The sequence below is a fragment of the Hoplias malabaricus genome, chromosome 1 (assembly GCF_029633855.1).
Source record: "Hoplias malabaricus isolate fHopMal1 chromosome 1, fHopMal1.hap1, whole genome shotgun sequence".
Lineage (NCBI taxonomy): Eukaryota > Metazoa > Chordata > Actinopteri > Characiformes > Erythrinidae > Hoplias > Hoplias malabaricus.
The window spans coordinates 42,453,764-42,467,034 of NC_089800.1; the positions used below are offsets into that span (position 1 = coordinate 42,453,764).

The window sequence follows — 13,271 nt, forward strand, 5'->3', positions numbered from 1 at the left end:
TTATTATCAAGATCAATATCTGTAATGTGCTAAATGCTAGTTAGTCCTGTACCATGCGGATACCTGCTTGTGCCATTTGGGACTAGCGATTAGAAAATGTTGGTAATGATTGCTATATTCAGTATTGAAAGTTATTTGAAGCACTTAGTAAAAGTGTTTTCATACTTTCCAATGGGCTCCCCTCTCTGTTTTTACTGACGTCTGCTTTTGTGGTATTACAAAATGGTATGTGTTTGGTTGTTTTGGTTGTTTGGTCTGTATAATGGCCCCTTATCTCTCACTGCAACCATGTATTTTCAGACGGTTCCTCCTCTTGGAAATGGCTGCTATTTCTAGAATGCAGGGGCTGAAATAGGCCTTTCTAATAAGCAGTGTTTGAAGCTCTTTCTTACTGATATATTAGGTTACATCATCTTCATTTTCTTCTGGTTAGTTGACTATTAAAGAGGGCTGTTTTATGACTTACATCTTATTTTAGAGCGGATGCTGCACTTTAACAAAGGCTGTCCAGCAGTTTCTAAATAATAGTTCCTGGCCCAGAGCTATATGAACAAAAATTCATCCCCATAACTCCTTTGCACAATCAAACATTGAGATTCAGATGGAGACCACCACTCTCCCAGGTCAACATAGCTGTGATATTGGATGTACATTATATTTGAAAACCAAATCTTCTCTCCCACTAGGCCAGATATAGGCTACCTTTCAAAGTTTGAATGGAAAAGGGCAGGGGCATACCAGATTATCTATATGTAGATAGGGCTGGTATTAAAGAGACTTCTGGTATACTGGTGTTCTATGAGATGTATTTTCTTATGGATACAATGTAAAGCAATGAGCTATGACCACGTGCCATATATAGTGTTTGTGGTGCTGTAGGTGTTCTGCAGGGTTCGTCACAGGTCTAACAGAGGATAGTATGTCTTGGAGCTTCTCTGGCAGTGGACCAACAGCATGTTAAACAGAAATTTGTGTTGTTTTGTCTCATCAGTTTGTATTACTGGTCATTTACTTTGTGTTTGTGTGGGGGGATGGGGGTGGGGGCTGGGGGCTGGGGGCTGGTTCCTTTTTTCTCCCCTTGAGCTTCTAAATAGAAATGCACAGCATTAACAGCTGTAAGTAGACAGGTGATTAATGTAATAAGTGCACTGTCTCATTTGGTTTGATAATGGATAAGAAGCTTATCTTACAAAAGTGGATCTTTGAGTGTGCTCATACAATGGGCATTAAGCTTAGAGGGTAGTGGTTCCTATCTCTGTAATGAAGTGGTACTTCATTAAGAAAAATGTGAAAAAAGCAGATATGGGATCTGAAACCTACAGCAAATCAGATTTTGGCAATATTTTATTAATGCAATTTATAATGTGGTGAGGAAAGTGATAACAATCCAAGTGTGCATGAGTCAGTCAATAATCAGATTTAATTATTTGTTATAGATTTTTATAGCTATTTTCTAGCCCTGCATGGCATTTTCTTGATGCTCGCATAACTTTTTAAATTCTATTTAAATGCACTTGAGTATAATATGACACCACATGGATCAACCCCCTCAGGCTCTGAAGCTCTGTTATCTTTGGCATTACTTTCCAAAAAGGCTGCATCTTCAGCAGCAGTACACTTTGTGAACACCATTTCACAGGTCTCTGTTTCACATGCCCACTGAATGAAGAATGAATTGTTTCTGATGTAATGGGTCAGTCCTAAGTGATACTCCATTTGAGCTTCCATTTGTCAGTTTTACAAAAAAACAAAAACATAGACAATTACAAAATCTGAGAGGAAAATGATGCACATCTCTTGTATCTCAGTAAATGTCTGGATAAGATTCAAAACACTACAGATTCAGGAAATGAGGCCTATTTCTACACAGTATTTTTTTGTTAGTTTGTTTTCAAATAGATTCATAAAATTAAATAAAAATTCATATAAATGTTGAATATGTCACACCATGCTTGTTCCTAGACCCCCTGAAGGTTATATACACAACAACGAAAACCTCTAGTTTTGCAGTTTACCAGTAAAGATACCAAATTAGAAACATGCGATACAAAATGGTGGGTTTAGGGCATTGAGTTGAGGTTAGTAGTTTTTCTCATGGCTTTCTATGAATGCATGATATCAGATTACGGGTATGCATGCTCTGAATAACCAACTTATGGAGCTACAAATCCAGGGCCTATGTTCGTGAAGCTAGTCTGAGTAAGTGCACTTTATCTAGAATCAGGATCCAATGTTGTGCTACTTAGATCAGCACTGAGCAGAGCTGATTTGCCAGTGTGTGTTTGTGTGTGTGTGTTTTGACCACCATGCAGCCATAACATTATGACATCCTCCTTGTTTCTACACTCACAGTATATTCTCCCAGCTCCACTGTCCATACAGGAGCACATTATACTTCTACAATTACAAGCTAGATCACCACAGAGAAGGTATAATATGGGTGGTGTGTAATAGGGCAGTTGTGGTGAACAATGATTTAACGGGGCTCAGCATTGAGATATACGATATTACTACTACATAACTTAATTCATCCTGATTCTGGTGTTACACTCCTAATTGTCATCTGAAAATTGCCTATAAAAATCATTTTGAAGCTGTTCCATGACTTGGTGCTGGTGGAGGCAGTTGGGCTTCGATAGCTGAATGACAGGTAGCTAGATGAGATCTCAAATTTGATGTATTTCGCTGTTTCACAGCTACGTTTCTGGCACAGATTTAGCATTTTGCCTCATCTGGATTGGCTGGCTCTCCTTTCCATTTGGTGGAAATCCAAAATGCTCTCAAACTGGTGAAGTTACAGTTTGGTTTTGTGGCTAGGTTTGCTGCCATTGTTTCCATTTTATAAAAGAAGACTGACATTCAGCAGCAGCAGTGCAGATGCCAACAGTTAAGAAATTTACACTCAAACCTTTTTTCTTTTAATGATTTTTAAAAACAAATTAACTTAACATTAATTACACATCCACTAAAGTGTAAAACAAGAAAGACTTTGCAACAAAAGGGAAAGCATCTTTACATTCCGGTTGTGATGGTTGCTTGCCAATCCATGCATTTGTGTGGTCAATTATGTGGTATTACAATATTGCGGTTCTTGCGACAGTCTTAGTGGACATTTCTCAGTGCTGCAGTGACACTGTGTCCTCTCACTGTCCACTCTATTAGACACTCCCACCGTGATGTTCCACCTTGTAGATGTAAAATATTTTTGGTTGATAGACAATTCTCAGTCCAGCAGTGAGAGGCGTTTAAAAATTCCGCACTACTGTGTCTGATCCACCACCACATCAGTCACACTTCGGCACTAGAATGATCCACCATCCAGATCATACCTGCCCTGTGGTGGTCCTGTGGGTCCTGAGGAGCAGGGTGAAAATATGCAGGGAAACAGATGGACTGCAATTAATTGTACAACTACAGAGTGTTTTACCAGAGCTCATCCCCACAATGTAAATCATTGCATTTTAATGTTACAACGTGTTTCAAGGTACTTGGAAAAGCGTATGGTAAGTCTTCACAAAATGAGTGGAAGTGTATGTAATGTCCCCACAATTCACAAAACAAGTTTGTGTGTGTGTTTGTTAAGAGGTTTTATTAAAGAAAGTACTAAAGAATGACTGTCAAGTCTAATTATTTAATTATAAACTATATTGCCAAATTGTGTCGAGAGTGCTTTTAGAATGCTAATCAGTGCCAAAGTTTCTCTATCCTGAGTATATGAGACAGATCCATTAGCAACCCACAGGAATCGCAGTTAAGGTGACGCTTTGAAGTTTAGCATCTCTCTGAAGTTAATCAAATTTTAGGTCACATCCCACCCTTCACAACAGGACCTGGATGGAAAAAAAATACACCCAACAAAGCTGCATAAATTTTCATACTAATTGAGGTGCGAGGGGAAAAAAGAAGTGCAAGATTAATTTTTGTCCTTCTATCTCTTCTTTATCACTAAGGAACATGTTGTACCTCTTACAGTCCACTCTGAATGAAGGCAGTAAGTTTGTTAACTCTTTAGGGAATGATACATGGATTGGTGATAAGTGGTTTAACTCCACAACCCAAATGAGGCTACAATTTTGAATGCCTTGTGTTGGATCTCATTCATTTTTATTTTCATCATAACTTCTGCACACCGGGATGGATCCCTTATGGCATGGTCATCAAACTGTCTCTTACTTCGTTTAGGTACTCTTAATGTGAGTAATCAAATGAACAGCTATGCAGAATCATAGTTACATCAAGCACATGAAATAGAGAGAGGCACAGGGGTCAGTGTTTCTCCATGGTGGAGTTTTGTTATCCAGTATGTAATGTATCTACATTTTTTCACTAAATTTACATGCTTTTAATAGTCATCTTCTGTATCTGAAAAAATCTCAGGTCGTTTTAGAGTATAGTATTTGTCTCTCAATTCAAAAACCTCTTGGGAATACTTTTGTTTTGACTCTAAAGACAAAATGAAGGTGAAAGGGGCGAGCGTCATGTGGAGGTCTGTTTCAAATGAGGAATGTGATCTTATTTATTATTTTTTTTATGATACGGCATGTGAGATTCCAGATCTGGCTTTTACCTCACTCATTCATTCACACAATCACTCACTTAGTCACATGTTCCACACAGAGGTGTTATTCAGTGCTTTGCATCAATGACGCCATGTGTCCTAGTTTAAAGGAGTGTATTTATTTTTTCAAGTAGATTGGATGATTTAGGCATTTCTAATCAATGACTAACAAACCTTTTAGAGAGAATCATTATAATCAAAGACAATCTGATGATTATCACTATTCGTCTGCTCCCTAGCACCGTGAAAATTTTAATTTTCGCACGTAGAGTTTATTAGGCTTAAAGAAACAGCAACAAATACATGGTGTATTTATTTTAAGAGATAAAGAGGAGGTTGAAAAAGGTTCCGCAACAATAAATTATAACTACCTTTGGTACATAGCTTCACAAATTCATAAAACGAACCTCAGAGAAAGAAATAAAACCTAAGAAACAAGCAGGATATGGGCCCTTGAAGGGCACTTAATAGTTATGATTACCTACATTAACTTCCATGATGTGACTACACTCTTAAAAACCCTTCTTACCCGAGTGAGAGATGGAGAGAAGCAATGAAATGCAGTTTTGTTTTGCCCTTTGGAGTCAAGAGAGTAATATGGCAAGAGCGAGGCTGACATTTTCATGTAAATGCATTCACTTATGGAGTGCAGGTTATGTAATAACTAAGCAGTGGGTAAATACACTATAGTCATGCAATAATGTGACTAGAGTGCTGAGTGTATTCACTGGTTTGTTGCACTGTGCCAGCGCCAAGGCATTTTTAGGACGGCTTAGTGCCCAGGCCAGTTGCTTAACCTAAGGCTTAACAGCATGGCAGCAGACCAACACACAGCATGGACGGTGATATCAGGGAAAGAAAATACGTAAATGAACCATGGGTAATTAAGCTTTGCAGCTTGTTTCATATGCTGTTATCCACTGACTTCCTCTGTTTGGCTAATGCCTGTAATATATGCAGAGAGCTGGATATATTGGCCTTTGCTTCAGCTGCAGAGTGCTCCAGCTGCTGGAGTGAACCTGGCTCAGTGGCACGAGCACTGACCGGCCAGAGGCCACTCATTCTGGCTGTCTGCCCACTAGTGAGAGACATGATTATTTATATATACACATATCTGAACTCATTTTAGCATTGATTGACTTTGTCTGAGTGTGTGAATAAAGCATGTGTATGAGACCTGCAAAATGTTTTGGTTAATTGTTTTTGTTATACTGGCCTGTGCATTACTGTTGGCAAAGGATGCAGCAGTATGCAAATGAGCCTTCTAACCAACAACAGTGTGTGTGTGTCCTGAGCATCCGGGCCTATTGTACCGGGTGAGTTTTTTGATGAGTCGAGGTGATCATATAGATCAACAAATGTAAACCAGTGCAGCTCCATCCTTGATGGCACAATATTGATAATTGTTACCTTGCATTTCATTGTTTGAATTATTAAACATTGTATAGCGGTATTACATATTATGCCCCTTTGACTGAGAATGTTGCTTGGAAGACCATATAGTGGTGCTACACAGCTCCATGGTCCTGGGGTTGGGATCTCAATCCCAGCCTCATGTCACTGTCTGTGTGGACTTTGGTGTGTTCACTCCTTGAGCTTCCTCCAAGTGCTCCTTTCATAATTTTGGTAGGTAGATTGGCTGTTCTAAATTGCCCATAGATTGTGTGAGTGAATAGGTGAGTCTGAGATGCCCTGTGGTGGATTAGTGCCCTATTCAGAGTGTGTTTCTGCCTTGAGCACAATAATTCTGGATGGGCAGTCATGCCACAACCCTGAACCAGTGAGAGTGTCTCCTGAAGATGAATGAATAATATTTTGATATGTGGAACTGTAAGGATTGTAAGGACACATATAGCTGTTTATATTATGGTGATAAACACGACTGCTGTCACATTAATCTGATAATAAACCAAACATCAGTTAGAAGGATATAACCTCCCCTAAAATAAAAATGTTAATGTACAAAGATCTACAATGTGAATGTTTAGTAAATAGCAAAATTGATAATGTCTGTCTATTCTGTCCTCAGGCCTGTTCTTTGCTGGGTGGGCTCAGTGTGGCAGAACCTGTGATGTGGAGCGGCGTGTAGGAGCCAAGTGGCTGTAGCTCAACCCGCCACTCCCTCCCGAGCTCAAGATGGAGTAAAGCCTCCCGCCTCCGGAGATCAAAGGTATGTGATGTGATGCACCGCAATGAGCCTCTACACAACTGCCCTCTCCAATTGGATCACCATGTTCTGGAGAAGGGCAGGCTCACTCTCTGCATTTGTTTCTTCCCATGTGTGGTGGATAGCCATTAGCCACTGTTGAATATTTATGATTGCAGCACAGAGGTGGTGAGAGCGGCATGGGCTGGGCTTAATTGTGCCTTGGATGTCTGGGTTTTTCAGGGCTGGGCAGGTAATGACAGGCTGTAAACAATGGCTCACCGCTTCAGCATGTCCCTCTCCGGTGTTTAGAAACCTGCCATGTTAGCCGTGCCAGCACACAGCAGAGGGGCCAGATTAATTGTGGCGATAACTGTAGCACAGATTTATGGCTGGAGGCGAGAGTGGGAAAGGGAGAGAATGGAAAAAAGGAGCATCTCCAGGCGAGTATACTTTCCATATGACTAAAGCAGCTGACGGGAGCCTTTTCTTGACAGAGGATTCCACTGGTACTGTAGGCTGGTGCATTCACTACCAGATGAAAGGTTTCACAACATGGCCCACCTATCATATTTGCAGACAAAGCCATAGACATAATGCTAAATAGATGTATGATGTGAATATAAATATCCTTTTACATCCGCTCATATATATTTCATGCGTTAAAAATGTTATCCATTTATGAATATGCATAATCTTCACTTATTTTCAGAGACTGGAGTTGCAAAGGTTTGTGCTCATTTAAGTCTGATGTTAAATAACTATCATTTTATTTCGCTAAGTGTGTTACACATACAAGGGATTTATCTTGGTAACTGAACACATTTGACCTTTAAAATACTATGCAAGCAAGATAAACACACTGACACTTTGCAGTATTCAAATATAAACTGAGGTATAAAAAAGTAAAATGAAATTGATTAGTGATTGGTGCAGTGTTTGAATAATGCCAGTCTTTTATGCAGATGATTGGGGTCTGATTCCCCACTTACTATACTTATATACATCTGTAACATAATTTGAATTATTTTCTGAAAAAGCATCTGCAAAATGGCAGATGAATGAAATGAATGAAAACATGTAATTAATAGAATATAACAGTGTGATATGAACAAAGAGTGGAGTAGACAGCATTTAATAGTACAGATCTGAATTGACCTGAAGTTTTGTTTTTGACAGCCTTGATCTATGTTCCAGAGGTTAGTTGTACTTTGTTGTAGTTGTCCTGAAGCACTGGTAAATGGCAACAAGTGAGCTTCTAAAGCTGACCATAGAACAATGTTAAAGCAACAGATTTGCTTTTTTAATTATTATTATTAATATTATTATTTTATTTGCACTTCTGCTAAAAGACCGATGTTGCTAACAGATAAGTTCATAACCACAGATACATTACTATTAATTATTATTGACCCATAGTTTGTATGCAACTGTTATCTATAAAAAGATTTTTACTTAAAACTCAGGTTCTTTAAAAAACTTTACATATATAACATATTTTATCCATTTTTACAGACAGATAATATATCAGAAACCACAGTGATTTATATTAGGGTGACCAGACGTCCTCTTTGCCCCGGACATGTCCTCCTTTTGGGACTTAAAAATGCGTCCGGGAATTTCTAAAGCGCCAAAAATGTTCGGGATTTTGCTGTCTGCCCTGTTTGTTGCCATAAGCACTAAATCCTCCATTGAAGTGTTCACTTTGATGGTGTTGTTGAAAAGTGAGCAGAAGGCACAAGGGTTGAAGTGTTCAAGAGGTCAGAGAGTTGATAGCTGAATTTGGACACAGTCGTGCCGCTTCAACGCTGTAGGTCCATGTCCACTAGGGTAAGCAGCTGGAGTCTTGAACAGAAATGTTTTGAATGTTGTTGAGGTAATATTTGTTGTCTTTTCTTTAAGTTGGAGAATGTTTCTGTGACCCAGCCTTTTGTTTTCTACTATATATTTAACAAAGAGAAAGTCATCTTGTCTGTCCCTGTAACGACACGAATACACGGACACATCTCACCGTTACTGACTTTCTGATGAGTAAATTAGCTACATCTGCACAGCTTTTTGTTTAACTTCACAAGAAAATGGGCAAAATCTCTGGAATATTAAAGCCAGGACACCAGAGTGAGGTGTTACTCAAAATAAACGAGGCTGTGAATTTGTTACAGCACCGTTTTATCAGTCAGACCCTTATAGAAATGTAACTCAGTAATAAATATCTAGTTCCCAGCGATGCCCTGTTTCTTTATCAAGTGTAGATTACTTGGTTGATAAAATGTTAAGGTGCTTGGTTTTAGAAATGTTCAAAAACGTAAATGTTAAAATGTTATCTTGTTTGTTTCTGGTAAACAAGTTGCTTTAATATCATCTCAACACTGTGTTTCAGTTTTGTAGCTTTGTATGAGCAGAAGCTAACGGGCTTTCCATGATCTCACACACACTGTCAGCAACTGACAAGATAAACTATATTTATGGTTTGTTATTGTTTGTTATTATTGTTTAAGTTGAATGAAAATGAATATTATCTAACCATAAATGCACATGTTTTTCTGCCCTAAGTGTCCTCTTTTTTGGAAACCAAAATACGGTCACCCTATTTCTATACATTTCTGCAGGTATTTAGCATTATGCTCATTTTTAGCTTTAAGTGTTCATTACTTGTAATAAAAATAAATAGACTTGTAACTCTTGTAGAAACTGGAGAAGAAGAATGGCTCAGCTGATCAAGTATATTAGGAGTAAGAGGACAAAATGTGTAAATCAGATTTTCTGAACCACTGCTTAGAGCCAGGTTTGTAAGAGGACAAATCATTAGATAGAGGTTAGCAGTGTTATAAATATCTTCCTTGGAGATTTAGAGGCTCGAGAATACATGGCTGAGGTAGGCTTTCAGCTTCCATACTGGAGCACTTTTCAAAATAGAATGAAGTTATTACACATGTCACAAAGTTGTATTTTTTTGACAATAAGCTAACTTTGAAAGGTTCTTTTATCGCTAACTGACATGTAATAGTCACACTTTATCTCTGTCCCGTGTCTTCTGTCACACTAAACCCCAGCTGTATGCTTTTCATCATGCTCTTTCTCTGCCTCCTGTTCATGATTAGTTTCTGTTTCTGTTCCTGCCATGTCCTTTTTGTGCTTGTTTATCTTTGTTCTTGTTATGTTTCTGCCACCTGCACTGTTTGTTTTTGTAGCCATGATCTTGTTCTCGTCATGCCTCTTCATGTGCTCTCTTGCCACAACTCTGCACCTGTGAGCTGCTGTTGCTGTCATGTTGCTAAAACCCACAGTTGCTCGTTACCAGAATGTTTATACGCCATGTTTCTCTAGTTCATGTTTGCTTCTTTTGTGCCTTCATAATTTTTGCTTATCCATCCCTCTCTATACTTGTTTACACATATGTTCCAACTTTTGTTTAAAATGACATATCTACGCATATGCATCCATCCCTTTGTCTGTCATTGCAGTTATGCCCATCACATGGATAACATGACACATGGCTTTAAACATGTCTCTTGTCTCAAACAAAAAAACCAGTCTGGCGCTGGACCTGAGGGCACCATAGTCTGGTTGTTTTTAAACAAACTATTTTTAACTTATTATAAAGTGCATTTTGCCATAATCCTCTTGTACATCCATAGGATTGTTCTTTTTCTACTTTTTAATCATATAATTTGTAGGATTTGTCTCTGTTATTATAAGGTATCCTATTTTTGAAGTTACTTTTTAAACCATTTTTAAAATCAGTCACTTTGAATTAGTGAATATAATAAATTTGCTTCAGAAATAGACTTGATTAACAAATTATATTCAACTGCTGGCTGATCTTAATACTTCACTCCACCATTCTTGGTAGCTTTTAGAACTTGTGGTCTCATGCACAGAATGCTCAATTTGCCATCTTTGCCCTTTTGGTAGTTTAAGGGAGGATCATGGCATTTTAGTGTTGAACAGTGACAGCTCAGTGAGAGGGAGCTCCTCTATTAGCCAGCTTTTTGAACATCAAAGTCCTCTGCAGAATGTATTCAGTGACTTTCAGGATGACCTCTTTGAGAGTGGACTCTAGATTGGTCGCAGGATCTTCCTGTCGGTTCTGACCACACCAGCCCAAAGCCATGTGATGTGTGCCTCATATCTCTGAATAACTATTAGTGTAGTGCTAGAACATTACAGCCTTGAAAGTCAAGTAAAAAGCTTTCTATGTTTTATTCCATCCATGTCAAGGCAATGAAATTAAGCGCGGAAACTGTTGATTTTGCTTTGCAGTACGAGTTATATTGGAAAAGTCAGCTATTTATTGGAAAATGGGAGCGCTCAGAGAGAATATGAAAAAGGTCTGAGCTCATCGAGAGGCCTCTGAGTAGATGCCTGCTGTGCAGAGAGAGAGAGGAGAGAAAGAAAGACTCAAATAACTCTGAATGACCAGCATGTCTCATAAGATCGGAAAGCAATACAGATTTCTGCTAAACACATTTCTGCAAGAACCAGACGATTCAACACTGGTTAAAAATAGCTTAAAATAGATTTTCTGCAAAAGCCTTCACTGAACACTCAGTAACTTTAGAAACTGCATTGTTAGATATTTGTGTTGATACGTGGCTTCTATTGCAATCATGCACTTTACTTAGAATAGAGATCTTTGTGCAAGGGCAGCATAATTGGCTTTCACTCAAGACATTGGCCAGTCCGTCCAAGGTTACAAAATAATTGCTCTGCTGTCCAGGATAACGCAAGCAGTTTTTTCTCGTTTCAATTAGCACGGAATGCAAAAGGACAATTGAATGTTTATTGTGTTCCATAGGCGTAACCTGAGCACAAGTGGAAGGTAGTATCGAAGGGCATTTGGTAAGCTAAAGCTTGTAAAAGACAGGCATTCAATTATCAAAAGATGGTGTAAGTAGTGTGAAGAAGTTGTGTGTGATAAACTGCAAATTAAATGTGTAGTAAAGACTGTGGGGAGTAGTCTGATTGAGCTTTACGATAAGTAAACTGCAAGGTTTAGTCTGACTCCACAGCTAGATCTCAGCAAGCCCAGAAAGAAGCATTTGGCAGGAGGTAAGTAAATGTTGTAGCGATAACTGTAGCACACATGAAACATTAAAGAACTGTATAATCTCCATAGAATCTTGCATAATTTTCATAGAAGAGCATGAAATGGGACGCAGATGTTGGACGATTAGTTCTGAATCAAAAAAGCCACTCCAACTCATCACAAAGGTATTGGATGACACTCGATTGTTACAGAGCACGCAGTTCCCCCACTTCACAGTGTAATACAAAGGAGGGATGTATCCCACTATCTGATGCCTGCTGTTGAGCATGACATCATTAAGCTCATGTGCAGCTGCTCCAGTGGATACCTGCCGTCACTCCTGTTTTTATTACTTAATGCCATCAAATCCTTAGAAATGTTTAAAAAAATTAGATGTTGTTTCTGCAGAAACCTGTTTAAACACTCACATTGTGGGGACTTGTCTTCCCAGCTTGCCTCCACTAACTCGTCCCCACAATGTAAATCGTGACATTTTAAAGTGAAAACAATGTTTGGGTCAGGCTTAGGGCTAAGCTAGCAAACTTCATGGAGAAATTAATGGTTAATCTCTGCAAAATGAATGGAAATCTAAATAATGTCCCCATAACTCATAGTGTGTGTGTGTATGTGCAAATCTGAATGCTGTATATATAAATAAAGAAGTTTTTGGGGTGTGTTTGTGTGTACATGTGTATATGTTCAGTAAGTCTGCAGTTGTCTCTCACTCCTGCTATATCTCTCTCACTTTCAAGCTCTCTCTCTCTTGCTCTCTCTTTCTCTCCCTCCATTTCTGCCTCAGTGCAGCATGCTGCTCCATCCCTGGCAACTGAGAGCTCCAGATAAGCCCTGCTGATGCTTGTCTGCTTGGGAGCAGATTACTTTGTAAACGGTGGAGAGTGGAGTGGAGGGGGAGCGAGAGAGGAGTGGCCTGAAACGTTCTGCACTGGGCTCCAGCATGTGCTGCTGTGACTGGACTGGACTGGGTTTGGGTCTCTGGAGCCTGGACGCTGCTCTGATTAATGCAAAGGTCGTTGATTAATCTGTAATGCTCTGTAATCAGCAGTTTTACTACTTTCATCAAATCTTTTTTACAGTCTGGCGTGTTGGCATGGAGCAGTGGCTTTCTCACTCTGTGATTAAGGGAGTAGGTGTTACGTAGCCAAAAGTTTGTGAATCAGTGTAGTGCTTAGCCTTTTTATTGTTCTAATTCTTTTATTTCTCCCCAGTTTTTTTTTGCTTTGTCTTCAGCAGTTTCCTTGTAAGCTAGGACACACAAAATCACACAGCACAAGGCTGCCAAGCTGAGAGGGTGAAGGCTGGCACATGCTTCTTCCAAGACTTGTGAAGCTGTCAATCGCATCTGCTCAGTTTGGATATGCTAGTTAACAGACACCTGTGTTGGTTAGCAGTGTGCTGAGGGATGGGAGATAGAGGAGTGGCCATCCAAATAAATGGCCAAGGCAAATGGGGCTCTGACCAGGCAAGAATAAGGCATCACCAGGGATCCAGTCTCCTGATTCTTATACCACATTTACACA

General features: G+C 39.2%; 1 protein-coding gene across 1 annotated transcript in view; it reads left to right on the plus strand.

Moving 5' to 3' along the window:
* grik4 (glutamate receptor, ionotropic, kainate 4) overlaps window positions 1-13,271 on the plus strand; it is a 472,752-nt gene that overhangs the window by 95,144 nt on the left and 364,337 nt on the right. The window contains exon 2 of the mRNA XM_066662916.1: window positions 6,588-6,728. The gene's annotated coding sequence lies outside the window, so the exon portion shown is untranslated. The remainder of the gene's footprint in view (window positions 1-6,587; window positions 6,729-13,271) is intronic.